We start from the raw sequence: 14,372 nt of genomic DNA, 5'->3' as shown, positions 1-14,372 counted from the left end.
CGCCGGCAGCCGCCGAGAGGGAGCCGCTGCGGGCAGGGCGCGCACCTCGGGGCGGGACCGGCGCGGGCCCCGGCGGGGGGGTTGGGGGGGGCGAAGGGACCGCGGGGACCCCGGGGAGGAGGGCCGGGGCGGAGAGGCGGCGGGGCAGGGGCTGCCGCGCGGGCGGCGCGGGGCGAGCGCGGCTGAGCGCGGAGGGGCAGCGAGGACCGCGCAGCGGCACCGGGGAGGGGGGGAGCCCGGACCGGGGATGGGGGAGACCGGACTGGTGATGGGGGAGCCGGGTCCGGAGATGTGGGCTGGGGCTGGGGGAGCCGGGACCGGGGGTGGGGACCGGGGATGGGGGAGCCCGGACCGGGGATGGGGGAGACCGGACTGGGGATGGGGGAGCCGGGTCCGGAGATGTGGGCTGGGGATGGGGGAGCCGGGACTGGGGATGGGGACTGGGGATGGGGGAGCCGGGACCGGAGATGGGGACTGGGGATGGGGGAGCCGGGACTGGGGATGGGGACTGGGGATGGGGGAGACCGGACTGGGGATGGGGGAGACCGGACTGGGGATGGGGGAGCCGGGTCCGGAGATGTGGGCTGGGGATGGGGGAGCTGGGACCGGGGGTGGGGACTGGGGATGGGGGAGCTGGGACCGCGGAAAGGGGAACTCGGACAGGGGATGGGGACCGGGGATGGAGAAGCCAGGAGCGGGGATGGGGGAGCCGGGACCGAGGATGGGGACCGAGGATGGAAGAGCCGGGGCTGGGGCTGGGGATGGGGACCAGGGGATGGGGACCAGGGGATGGGGGAGCTGGGACTGGGGATGGGGGATCTGGGACCGGGGATGGAGGAGCCGGTACCGGGGATAGGGGAGCTGGGAGGGGGGATGTGAACCGGGGACGGGGGAGCCGGGACCGAGGATGGGGAGCCGGGAGCGGGGGGACCCGCAGCCGCCGGGCCGGGGCTCTGCTGCCCTCTCCCGCGCAGCGGCCGGGGCCGCAGGGCCGGCTGGCTCCCGCTTCGCCCCGCAGCGCTGCGGGCTCCGGCCCCGCGGCGTCTTCAGCGCCCAGCGATGCCCGCTGCACCGCGTGGAGGGTCCGCCTGGCCGCGGCTTGCGCGCACGCTGGCACCAGGCACCGGCAAAGTGGTGGCCCTGGGGCAGCAGGGGAGGCCGGGCGGGCTGTCGCCCTACTCCTGCGCCCCTGAGCCCCCCGGGTGAGTCCCAGGCCTCCCGGGATGCTCAAAGGGCCTTTCCTGCGCCGGTTCCTGCGCCGGTTTTAGAGCCGGCTGAAGGTCAGCGTTGCTTCTGCAGGTGGCTCGGGGCCAGCCAGACCCCCCAGGTGCTGGAGTCCAAGTGTGGGGCTGAGGTGCCTAAATACATCCGGGCGTCTGCGTGCGGGCCCCGGGGCAGCTCCGGCCCAGGAGCCGGGCTTGCAGACTTTCTGTGGTGTCCTTCAGCACACGGCTCAGGCTCTGCTTTTATTTTGCACAAAATAGAAAAGTTAGGGACCCCCCAGCACTTTGCTCCAGGGGACGTGGGAAGGGGCTGGGGCAGGTGTGCGGGGGGCCAGGGACCCCGCGAGCTCGAACCGGGGAGGAGAGCTGCTGCGGGCGGCGCGGCCGTCCCAGCGAGGAACAGGTTGGGAAGCACCAGGCCAAGGGAGCGAGATGGAGGCGGAACTGGCTGTAAACAAAGGGAGCGTGACTAGACTAGCCTGGCTCCGGCGCATTGCTGAAGGGAGAACAAAAAATAAACTGCAGAAAGAGGGAAAAGTCAATTACGCTTTTAGCTGGCTGGAGCAGAGCTCGGTTTTGCTTGCAGCACTGCGAAGGGAGGCTGTGGCGTGTGCTGGGCTCAGGCTTTCTGGGCAGCGCCAAGAGTCCTCAGTGGAGCTGTTGCCTGGGAATGTGTCCCAGGGGCTGTGACCCTCCTTCGGCCGAGGGGAGAAGAGGGTCTGCTGGGCTGGGTCGTGCCTGGTGCTGGGGGCTGCACAGGGGAGGGGACATGCAAAATGGGGAGCTGAAGGGCGCTGGGGCACCTCTGTCCTCCAACACACTGTGGCCAGAGCACGATCTCCAGCAGAGCCCTTTGCCTGGGAAGCCGGCAGGAGCAGAGGGAGTTGCTCCTCCAGTGCCCTTCCAATCCTCCTCTGCTCTCTCGATCTTTGGAAGAGGGGGAGCTCTTTGATGCTCCCATTTTGAAATGCAGTTTCAAAATTGCTCTGCTCCATCTTTTGCTATTTAAAGAGTTTAGGCTTTAAGTTTTTTTTTTGGGGGGGGGGCATGCTATAGTTCTTTTTTTCCATAATACCAAGTTTTACGTATTTTTCATAGTATGTGCAAAAATCAAAGGCATGAACGGTGGATGAAAGCACCCTTCATGAAAGCGAGGGATGGCTGGTGCTCTTAAGGACTAGCCATGGGGCAAGCAAGGGCTTGTGAGAGCAACTGGTCTGCTCCCCACTGCGCTCTGCTTCTCTGGCTCAGAGACCACCGGCTGTGCCTGCAGTGTGGTGCCCTTTTGGGACCGAGTTGGAACAATAATTACACTGGGATTATTTTATGCTCTAAACCAGACATGACCTGAAGTATCTAGAGCCAAACTGTAGGGCTTTCCTTGTATTTGGAAGGCTGCTCTGCTTTTCAGGGACTGCCGCCCGGCCCCTGCTGCCTGTGGATTTGGGGAGCGCGTGGGGAGCAGGGGCTCTGCTCCCAGGGTGCTGGGTCAGGCTCTGCAGGAGGGGAAGGACTCGACTGCCGACAGCGCGCTTTATTGCCAGCCCTCATGATACCAAAGGAGAGAAGAAGTTTTCAGGGTATAAAGTTTGGGGTGAAGAGGGGGTAAATTATGGAGGTTTCTCCAGGGCTCTGGCCACATTAGAAGTGGGTGGTTAGGAGAGCAAAGGGGCAGCGGGTGGCAGTGCGGGTGCTCGCAGCGCCTGGGCGCCGCGGGAGGAAGCCAAGGTCTTCAGGCCTCCCAAGGGCCAGGCCACTTGGCGGTTTCCCCAAACCAGTGTCATAATATACCCATTGTAATGAGCTGCGACTAACAATAGGATTCTTCTTTTTTTTTTTTTTTTTAAAAAAAATGCGAGATTAGCCAGCTGAAGTTAACAAAATCTGAATTCAGCAAACCGGAATGACTCCCCAGGAACAAACATTGGTCCGTGGATCTGGGGCCTTTAAAAGGCACTCATCGACTTGCTTTAAACTAAAAAGCAACTTTTGACAAATGCTCCATCAAAACTGGGTAATACTTGCTCCACTCCTAATCCTTTCTGAGCTGTTGCCCAATCGCTAATCTCTCCTAGCGACCATTATTAAATCTTTCCTTGCTTGCAACACTAATTCTAAACAATTGCATCAGGAGAAAAACATTAGCTGGGCCTGTGTCGCTGTGTTACTTGTATGCTCCACAGGAAGATGATTTAGTTTTTAATGAGACTAATTAAAAAGAAACAAAAAATAATACATCAAGCCCGGTAATCTATAATAAATTGAAAGACTGCCGCCTTTTCCAAAGTCTTAGTTACTGCCAGCTCTTAACACGCTGGAATGCAAAATTATTGCTCTAATTGTTATTTAAAACATGTCACCAATGCACCCGTAATACCAGCTGTACCTGGCTTTTGCAAACACGGCCTTCAGCATCGCTTTCCTGCTCAGCCGTAAAGCCCAGACATGTAGCCCCTACCTTCACGTCCCAAAACGGTGGCTTGAACCCCCGCGGGAGCAGGGAGGCTCTAGCTCTAGCTTGGCTCCAGCTCGCACCAGGCGGCAGATCTCGGCCGCTCGCGGCTGGACTAACTCCTCGGAGCAGGGAACGGGCGAGAACCCGCCGCTCTCCTCACCCAGGTGTGTGCCGAGAAGGAATATACGGCAGCACGTACCGTTTCATCTCAAATTTCAGAGAGACTGTAGCCCTTCTTGTCTGCTAATATCTAAGTCCCTGTTGCAGCTCTTTTTTTTTTTTTTTAAGTAATGATTCCTTACATTGAGCGCAGGACTGTTCCTGCCGCCTTCACTGGGGCTGCTCGAGTTTGCACCGTTGTGCTATTACTTTTTTGCAGGACAGGGCCTCTATGAGGTGGCGTTAAGCAACTCCTTTGGCAATGTTTTCTTTGTTAGTCCAGGTCAAATGCCCTTTGAAAGGGAGCAGAGCGCCGCGGCGCTCCGACCGAACGCCCCTTGGCCTCCGTGCAGCCTGGCCACCCTGTCGCCTTTGGTGCTGATTGGAACCAGGGTCTCCCTCGCTCTCCTTTCCCTCCCAAGCTCCGAGTCTGCAGCGTAAGCTCATTTCTTAGACTCCTGAGCAACGTTCAGGGCAGAGCTAGTTATTCTGCTCTCAGGCTCAGAGGGAGGGAACGCGAGGCGCCAGCTGCCTCCCGGAGAGCCCTGGAAGCAAGGGCTGAGCTCCTGGCCTTAAAGGTAAGCACGAGTTTCCAGCCTGAATTTTAGAAGTGCTCATTCAAGCAGACTGAAACAAGGGGCCGTGTTCCTAAAATTAACCTGTAAAAACTGATTTGATAGGACGCTGACAGCCAAGAAGGAATCAAATTATCGTTTGGAAATATCATGAGATAATTGGCCTCATTTGCTATTTTAAGACTGGAAAAGGCTCCCTCCTCCAGACAGGTGCAATGGAGAAATATTCAGGCGTAGATAATGTCCCAAAACATATCATTAAGAGCTTTAAATAAATGTACAATGACATCTCGTATTAAGAAAGACTTCCTTTGTATTTCAGATAGTAACTAGCAGGTCATTTTCAAAGTCATCTTTAATAAATAAAAGGTTTTCTTTTTGTTTTCCCAGATAGGTAGTTTGAAACAAAATGTTTGGAGATGTGTGTAATTTGAATTCTTTTACATATTACTGATTTAAAAATCATCTTCCTTAGGGATGCCTCATACTTGCCAAAAGGTAAATGCCTCTGTCTGCTGTGTTTTGTCTATTGACTCTACTTGAAGTGCTACAGAAATTACACAGTCTGATCGAGCAGATTATAATGTCTGTAAAAGGGAGAAAGAGATGAGAACTATCCCCTTCTTGCTGACTGTCTCATTAATTACTAGGATTAAACTCCGAGGCAGCCACACGGCATTAGAAAGAAAATATAAATATGAAACGAAGGAGCCAAGTTCTGCATTTGCCACTTAGCTAGCGTAATGCGTCGAAGCGCAGCGCAGATGGCGCCTGCCGCTCCCCCGAAACGCCGGGCACGGGTAGATGAGGGGCGCCGAGCCCTCTGCCGTGCCCGCCGCGTGTCAGCTCCTCTCGTGCCCTGTGAAGTCTGGCTTTTCCCACATCCCTTTCCCATTCCAGGTGTAAATTAGTGACGTTTCCAGCCCGAGGAAGACTCAGACCCCATCGGGGCTGAGGAAAGTATAGACACAGGCTCCTTGTATGGAGATGGTTTAAAAAAAAAAAAAAGAAGAAGTTTCTACTCTATGTACTTGGTAAGAAAGGAGAAAAACCTGCAAGGAGCAAGGGAGGACGGGGACACGCTAGAGCCAGGCTCGAAACAGAGGCAGAGCCGCGGCTCGGGACCGCCCAAGGGAAAACGGGGCCGACGCGCAGCACTTCTGGAAGGCAAATTAATGATGCTGGAGGTATTCGCTGTTCCCCTGACCCCATGATGTAGCTGGTTTTGGCTGCCCTTGCGGCTCTGCTCGCTCACGCGAGCTGCAGCCGGCGTTCCTGCGCTGTCCCAGGCTTTCCTGCTGCTCCCTCTCGTTAGCGGCAGGGCCCCGCGGAGCCGGGCCGAGAGCAGGCCTGCGAATCCCGGGGTCTGATCCCGCGGGAGCGCCTCCGGAGCTGGCCCCGGACCTCCGCCGCCCCTCCTCTCACGTGCCCTTTCCAACCGCAACGAGCTTCAGGAGACAACGCTGCTGGCTCGGGCTCCGCGGGTGACGTCGGATGCTGACCGATTGCATCCCACCAGGATATTTGCCAAGGGAGGACACCAGATACTGCACAGATGTGTCTGCCGCTGAGTTCGCCACGCAGCCAGGAGCTGCAATTTCACCCTCTTCTGCGACAAAAAAGGCTATTCTCAAAATGTGCTTTCCTGCCCCCTTGCACCCACCTGAGTCTTCTGGCCCTGGCCAGTTTTGGGGCCCCGGCTGCACTGCAGCGTGGTGGAACGAGGCAGTGAAACCTCCGTGGGGGGAACAGCCCCTTCCCCTCCTCCCCGGCCCCATCCGCTGGGCAGCCCCAGGGGCTCCAGCGAGGGGGAGGAGCCAGGGCCTGGGGGAGGAGCCACTGGATGTGAAGCCCCACCCAGAAGGTGTGGCCAGGAAGGGCCAATCAGGCAGCAGCATTATAAAAGCGCTGCCCTGGGCACAGGGGGTCTTTGGTGGGTGAGGACAGGGGAGGTGCAGGTTGGTGCATGGACAGCTGTGACTCTGGGATGGGAGCTGAGCTCCGAGGCCTGTCTGGGTACCCCGACGTGGTATGAGATCCCTGCCTGGTCTCTGCTGTGCTGGTTTGGGCAGGGAAATGCTCACCTTCCCTCTTGGGTTCTGGCTGTCTCACGCTCTCCCTCAGCTTTGTAATTAAGAATGAAATATTTGGAAAAAGTGTTTAAATGAAGAACACATTTCTGTTTGCTAGCAATACAGAGGAAAGCCCTGGAGACCGTGATAGGACAATTAGTGCCTCTCCACTTGTGTTGGAGATGAACGTTTTGCGATAGGAAGCCAGATGAATCCAGAGATTTTTGGGGGGGATAAAAATGTAATCATAAAGGAAGAGTTTAGAAATATGTGGAGTGGGGAAAAAGAGGTTGGAAGCCTCCTTTGCTGCAGGAGGCGGAAGGTGGGATCTGCCCCAGGCACACCACCCCTTTGGCACAGGCTTACCCCCTTCCAGAAGCTGACTGGGGCCTGGCAGCAGCTTTGGTCTGATCTGCTCTTGGTATTGTTCTTTTCCTTCCTTCTGACTCTCCTGGCTGGTCTTCCAAGGCTTATTCTCCTGGCTTCGGCAAGCTCTCAAGTGCTCTGGGCTCAGGATGCTGGGAGGTTGTTGTCCTACTTGGCAATTAGCTTTTGCACTGCTAAGCACAAACAAGTCAGCGAGGAAACTCTGCTCATGGTCCAAGGCAGAGATAGGCCATGACATACAGCTTTTGTGTGCTGGGGTGGTTTCTAGTCTTTCTTCTCTAGCCTATCCTTCTGGGCCTCTCTCCCCTCCCTGCCGTGCTCCTCTTTGCCCTGCCTCTGACACTGCTCAGCCGTCAGCCCTTGGCGCGCTGTTTTGCGTGTGCGCTCGCGAAGCCTCCTCTGCTCCTCCAGAGCTGGCTGGCTGCCCTACGCTGCGCTGGCTCCTTCTCCGGGGAGGCCGGCAGCAACGGCAGGGAAGGTAAAGGAGCTTCTTGGATGTTAAAAGCTAGTGGTCTGTGGCACAATGAGCACCAGAAGTGGAGCAGGGCACGAGCCAGAGGCTTCAGGCCTGAACCTAACCACGTCTGAAGCTGATGTGTGCATAGACCGAAGGTTCAGTTGGCCGAGGCAGGCTCTGCACGCTCAGCCCCTGACGCCACAGCGTCCTGTTCGAGGAAGGGTGGATGGTGGTACGAATCGTGAGCGAGTCGTGAAACCCTCACCCAATGCACGGGGGCAAAGGAGGCTGCACCGGCATCCCCAGCACTGAGCCGCGTTTGGGGGCTGTGCTCCCTGCACTGAGTAGGTACCAGCTCTTGTTCAGAGGCCCCTCATTGCACAGGCTGGGCGCTCCGGCCTCCGGAGCCTTGGCGCATGAGAGAGAGAGCGTGCGAATGAGCTGAAGTCAGCTGAGCCTTTGTAGAGTGACGCTTATGAGCAGAGGTGACGATGGGCTCCGTATAGCTGGGCACGTGCTCAGTACTTTCTGTCCTCACTGCTGTATGTCCACCCCTGCAAAGGCGAAGACACAGGACTGTTTTTCTTGGATGAGTCGGGGTGGACTGGAAAATGACATTGACCTCTTAAGCAATACTAAGTTTTGGCTGTCTGGACGCTGGCTCAGCTTGCATTTGATTTATGAGATCTGATTTCCAAGATCATAAAAACAAAATAAGACTCTTCAACAGCCTATCTCACTGGCTGTTGTTGCCTTTTTCAAAAAGGAAGGGAAAAGCGCGTCTATTGTTAAAGGTTAAATAACAGCAAATCGCATTCCTTTTCTCCAAATGGTGCTGGGTTGCATATATGCATTCTTTAATCAGTATTAAGTTTGTTAAATGACTTTTATTGGTAGTTAACTGTGTAATGGTCTCGGTGGAACATCTGGTCCACGATTTGAAAAAGAATACTCCTCAACCCTTGCTGAGTGCAATTATTTTTGGATGCAAGTGGAGGCTTTAGGGCCATTAAGAAGATAAAATGCAGATTGTTTGCAGACTTCCTTAAAATTTTAATGGCTTTCAAAGAGCAGAATTCTTCTTCTTATTTTTTTCTATTGTTAGGAGGCAGTATAATGGAAGCCAAGCAGAAGAGCTGTGAATCTGAGAAGAGGTGGTGAAGCACAGATGCTCTTGAGCTGAAAATGGGCTCCTATTTCCCATTGGCTTGGCCAGGCACCCAAATCACAGGGTAGAGGGTTTGAACTTCCCTTCGCAGCTGCTATAACTTTGTTTTCTGAACCTTGCAGTAGCTCATTTGTCAATCAGTTTCTTAGTAAAACCACTGTGGGCTGGTTTAGGTCTTTCTATATAGTGATTTCAAAGCATGTCAGTAACTGGGACAGTAACTGTTTACAAAACAGGAAATGAAGGGCTTTGCTCTTTCTTGCACTGGTGGGAGAATAACAGCTGGATCCCAAACCTCCTGACTCCCATCCCAGTACCAGTTCATCCGGACCATGAACAAAAATAGCCAGTTGCTGGGCAGCTGATGCGCATGGTAGGCTGTGATAGCAAACAGGACAACTTTATCCTAAAGAATATATGTTCTTGAAGGGAATGCATCGATTTACCTGTAGAAAATCAGTTGCCTCATTAATTATGTCCTTTTTACACTATGCCACTCCATAGATGGAACTGACTGACTCCTCTTTGTCTGCAAGAACAGTACTTCAAGTTATTTAGTGGAAACTGTACAATCCTCGCTGTTGTTGGCAATTACGATTGCGCATCTTGTCAAGCGAAGGCTGCATACAGATATGCAATAGAATGATGGCAAATTATTAGTAGGGAGATTAAGTGAGACTGTTAAATCAGGTAAGGATGGATGTTTTTAGTCTATGATAGGGACATGTTGTTTATTACAGGAAAGATCAGAGATTTGAGAAGGACCCTGTGCTATCTGCTGCAGATGGCCTTGGAAGTGCCAGAGGCTCAGTTGTGGGATGGAGGAGAGAGACTTTGGCCTTGCCTGCTTTCAGGTGAAGAGGCCCTGCAGAGGGGGAGATAGTGAACATGAAGCTTCCCAAGCCTTCCTAAAAGGGTGAAACGCAGCCACAGCCTTAGCGTTGTAGGGGCACCTGGCCTGCGGCTGGTTTGTTGGTGGGAACATCAGCCGCTCTGCCAAGGTGATTGCAGGTGGCGATAGCTGTCAGAGCAGGGACAGCTTCAGACCTCATCTCATCTGCAGCCAGAGGCAAGTTAGGCAGAGGAGCTGAATCACCCCAAACTTCAGTTTGAAGTCAACCAAAACTCTGCACTCTTTTGGGCTGGGGTTTAGTAATGAGTTTCAGGAGGAAAACCTATTCCAAATTATATATATAAAAAACAAAAAACAAAGAAAGTGTTTCATGCCAACATTGCTGTATGCTTTGACTTGATTTTTTGTTTGAAATGGCCTTTTGTTTTAAAACTACAAGGGAATAGAAAGTAAAGGAAGCAAATTTTTTAATCAGAAACAATTCTTTGATATTTCTTTGGTTTACGGAGAGGAAAAAATATCCTTTCAAGTTGGTCAGCCATTAAAGATCTGGTCATTCAAACCCCACCCTGTCTTTAGGGATGGTTAGAGGCAAGTTGAAGTTGTAATTCTTTGCTTCCCACTAGGTAAGGGCGCTGTAGGTGTGCGTATAGGCAAAATGTCAGGTGTTGGGGAGTGATCCTCCCTCTTCATCTGCAGCCTTTGCAGCACCACTGTTGTGTTCAGATTTTCCTGTTTCCATTTGTTTCCATTTGTTTTTTCCGCTCTTGACAGAATTCATCTCTCTGCTGCTCAGCAGGGTCAGTGCAGACAGGGTCATCTTAACCTTGGCTTGAAAGCCGACCGCAGTACAGCTGACTAAAGTAAGCTGTTTTGCAATAACTTTTCCGGGGAAGCTCTCTGTGTGGACATAGGAGTCTGTAATAAAAGTAACACTTTGGAACAGAGTGTTTGCATAGGGAGTTACGCCATGGCAACTTATTAAATAGCTTAGTCTACAATAAATGCAGCATAAATTAAAAAATCAGAAAAAAATGGAGCTGGGAAGGCCCTCAAAAGGGACAATGGCTCCATTCATAAATATGCCAGAGTAGATCTGTCTCCTGGATCTGTGCAAACAGCATTCAGATTGATTGCCTACAGGCTCCTCTGACTTTCTTGCCATCAAAACAGCTTGAACTATTTGGGCCTTAACTGGTTGTCAGCTTTGCTTCCTGTTTTCTCTCTTTGTTGGCAGTTGACAGTAATGTTGAGGGTTTTTCCCCTTGCCACTGGGAGCTGTCAATAGCAGACCTTTGGGGGCACTGGATCTGCAGCCGCGCGGACGCTCGAGGCAGAAATGTGAGCAGATACCCGGTGGATGCCACGTGCCGGCGCCTGCAGCGGGCCCTGCCCTAAGTACAGCCAAAGGCTGTTGATGGCTCTAAGCACCATTGGGATGCGAAATAAAGAGTAAGAGAAAGGGTGAATCTTTTGGACTAGCAGAATACGAGCACCCTGCCACACAGCCACTGAGCCTGCGTGTGCTTGTGTGTTTGCCTGGAAGGAGCCTGTGTCTGTCTTCGGTAAAATCATATGTTCAGATTAAATTAAGATGCAGTTATGGCACTGGGACTTCTTGTAGGTTGAAATGTCTCTGTGTAAAAATGCCTCTAACATTTTAAACATGGGCATTTGAGCAGAAGGATGATCTTTGTGACTTAACCTGCCCTTTCATACCACTTCAGGGGTCAATTACTGTGGAAGGGTTGGTTTATCCCCTCTCTCCAGATAGGAAGGACTTGTGCCTGGTGTGACAGCAGAGCTTGCTGTCTTGCTGGAGAACTGGGGCAGTAATTTTTTTTTTTTTTTTTTTTTTGGAACAAGAAAATAGTCAGACTTGGAGGGAGGAGTCTATCAACAGAAAATTCAGCTGTTATTTAGTGAGTCCTTTCTAGACTTTTTTTATTAACCCTTAGTCACCACTGAAGTATGAATACCAGGGCAGGGAATACAGTGTAGATTGGAAACAGAGTTGCTATCTAAAGGGAAATAATTGTTTCTGGGAAATAGGTTGAACACTGAAGTAGCTGGATTTCTTGCAACAGTGCTGATTTTCAGGCACACAGTCAGAACAGGTTTTACTGATAGTCCCAGAGAAAAGCACTTGAACAAAGCTGCTGGCTGCAGCAGGTTGAAGTGCCCTTTAAAAGGCCGGGACGAGTGCCAGGGCCCACTTACAAAGAAGGGACACAGGGGCAAACTGATAACCTCAGCCAAGGTGAGGGTAGGCTGCTCTTGCCCGTTAATACAGCAGCAGGATATTAGGGAACCAGCCTTGCGGTGGTATTACCTCCTAGGAAGGACAGAGGTGATTCGATTTTTCTCTTAAATCTGCTTAGAAATGCCATTGCTGTGCAGTGATTTACTGAGGTCCCTTATAGCAAGGAGCAGGCAGGTGGTGGGAACCGTGCTGGTGGTATGGTCAGTGCTTTGCACCAACATAACTCCCTGGTCGAACCTCCCTGCAGCCGGGAGGGCTGCGGCAATGAGGCCTGTGGGTTCGGGAGGCTACGGGCAGAGGATGCACGAGGAGTGTCTGGCAGAAGGCGCAGAGTCCCGTGCTGCTGGTACCTGTGCAGGCTTTTGTCTCAAGGCTTGTCAGACGTTTGCGTGGCTCTCCTCCCGTTTGGAAAGGGCCAGTGTAGCTGACAGCACGATAAGATAAAGCAGGAATAGAAGTGCAACTGCAGAGCTTTGTTCTGTGAAAAACATGTCTAAGATCGTGGGCTGTGTTCCTGTCTGGTATGAGACGCACCCTTCCCAGCCAAGTGATTCAGGCTATGGCCAGCCTATAAGGCTAGGGAGAGAAAGCAGGGATGAGCTGTCTTCTCTAGACCTGATCTGGAGTTTTGGATGTTTAACCCTTCATTCCTGCCTGACATATTTCCCTGGGAAGTAGGACAAAATTAATCACTTTCAGCTATGTGTTATTTCTGCTTGTGTTTCTGCACTGAGTGTCCCAGTGGTGTGAAGTTTTGGGTGCTGGGATGAAAGCCTGGATAATCAGGGTCTGTTTTGGGTGTACAGACAGGGCCTGAGAAGGGCTCCCTTCTCTCTTCCCAGGACCTCCAAGAACTGAAAACATTTTTGACCTTGTTTCTCTCCGTATTTTTAAGTCTCTGCAGTCCATGGGAAAGGGCACAGGTAGACTTTCCCACCCAAGCATGGTGTGCTCCCCAGGGAATGCCTCAGAGAGAGGTGATACTAAATTTAGGATAAGTTCCTGCAACAGAAATAGAACTTCCTGAGCATGTACTTAAATCTTAGTAAATTATATCTCAGGCTAAACTATTCATCAGAGCGCCACAGGGGAGTTTCAGGCTGGCTAGGTACATCATCACAGGAGATAGGCTGAAAATTGTAGTAATTTGGAAAGAACATGGATCTGAATCTTAGGGCCTGTGGTGAAAGTCAATGCACAATGAATTCTTCCACTTATCAGTTCATGCTCATGCACAGATTCAGCTGGAGCACGAGTAAGTCTATAGCACAACATTTCTCTGATGAGCTACCAGGCATATCACAAGAGATCTTGTGGGGTATTTTTTTGTGCTTGCTCTTGGGTTCACATTTCTGCCTTCATTGCTCGCTTGGAAGTAAATGGCTATGAAAGGGGCTTGTTCATCTACTGTGTGCAATAACCGCAGAGCAGGGAACGTTTCTTCATGCCCTTGGTGGTCCTCTGTGATGATGGCAAGCAAAAGACTGTGGAGTGCTTGTCATTTGCGCCCTGGCTAGTGGAGCTGCAGAGCCATGCTGATGCATAGAGTTGGCTAGTCTTTTTATGAAAATTGGTCAGGGAAACAGTCTAACTGGCACGGAGAGAAGCCCCCAGGTGTTTCTGTAAACTACGTAAATTGCCTGTTTTTATCAACTAACTTGTTTTCCTGGTGGTCTCCATATTCCTTTTGGCTTTCAAGAATTGTAACGCCCTTTGCATGCAGGAGAAAAAAAAATAGCTCATGAGAACTGTCTGCTGATCACTTTCTGAAGTGCAATTCTTTTGTGAATACCCGAGAGGACAAATCTTTAGCCCTGGGCTCTCATATGTGCTCCGCTGGTGCCACACACACACACCCTGTGGGACAGGCTGATTTTGGACACAGATGCCTGCTGCATGGCAGCCTGAGCAGAGAGGGACGAGACTATGCATGGTGCTGGTATTTGCTTGCTGTTGCTCCAGATTTTCTTCTGGTACCCTAGAGAAATTGGTAAAGGTAGGAGTGATGGACGGAGCCTGCCCTCTCAGGAGAGGGACAGTTTGGGCTCAGGTGGGTGAGGGATGTTCTTCATGTGGGTGCTGCTCTCATGGCAATGCTTCCTCCTCATGTTCTCCCCTGTGCTTTAAATCTGTCCAAGAAAATGGAATCTTTTGGCTCTTCTTTTTCTTAGACTCTCTCTCTCCACTCCTGAGAGAGAGAAGAGCTTTAGGGCGTGTATGAAAATTGCCCTCAAATTTTGATGCTTGTTCTGTGGAGCTGGCTAGGATTTTGCATGGTTTCTATAGCTCACAGTGATGTGGTAGGTCAGTGAAACCTCGGCAGCTCGCCACACGGTCTTGTTGGCCTGTTTATGAGAGCACTTGTTATTGCACTGCTCTGGTCTGCAGGGCTGAGGTCCCCTGCTTGGCTGATTTTCTCTCTCCTAGCACCAGCAGCTCCAGGGGAAGATTTAGTAACATATAAAGAAATCTGCAACTCTGAGGTAGATTTTTCTCCTTCTCCCCAGCCCTACGTGTAATTAAAAATAATTGCTTTAATTATTTATGTCAGGGCCTGTTCATTCTGTAAATAGATGAGATATTGGTATGTGGAAAAAAGGAGCTATGATATCACTCATGCTGACTGATTTGTCCATCTCTGTCTAATATGCATGCCGGGGCATGTGTAAACACTAAGAGTTTAAGGCAAAGATATGAACTATATGTAATTCAATGAACATTCATTATAATTAACGGAACCACATAGCTTTGCAAGGGAAA

The 14,372-nt window shown here is 51.8% G+C and overlaps 1 long non-coding RNA gene across 4 annotated transcripts in view; it reads left to right on the top strand.

The window, feature by feature from the left end:
• The first annotated feature begins 984 nt into the window (after nucleotides 1-984).
• Nucleotides 985-14,372, top strand: part of LOC104146780 (uncharacterized) — a 54,329-nt gene continuing 40,941 nt past the window's right edge. For 2 of the 4 annotated variants that reach the window (XR_011135591.1, XR_011135588.1), the window contains exon 1: nucleotides 985-4,415. This is a non-coding gene — a long non-coding RNA (uncharacterized lncRNA). The remainder of the gene's footprint in view (nucleotides 4,416-14,372) is intronic. The other 2 variants (XR_011135589.1, XR_011135587.1) reach the window with 2 other exon arrangements.

Source organism: Struthio camelus, chromosome 19 (assembly GCF_040807025.1).
Source record: "Struthio camelus isolate bStrCam1 chromosome 19, bStrCam1.hap1, whole genome shotgun sequence".
NCBI lineage: Eukaryota > Metazoa > Chordata > Aves > Struthioniformes > Struthionidae > Struthio > Struthio camelus.
This window is presented reverse-complemented; position numbering and strand designations above follow the sequence as displayed.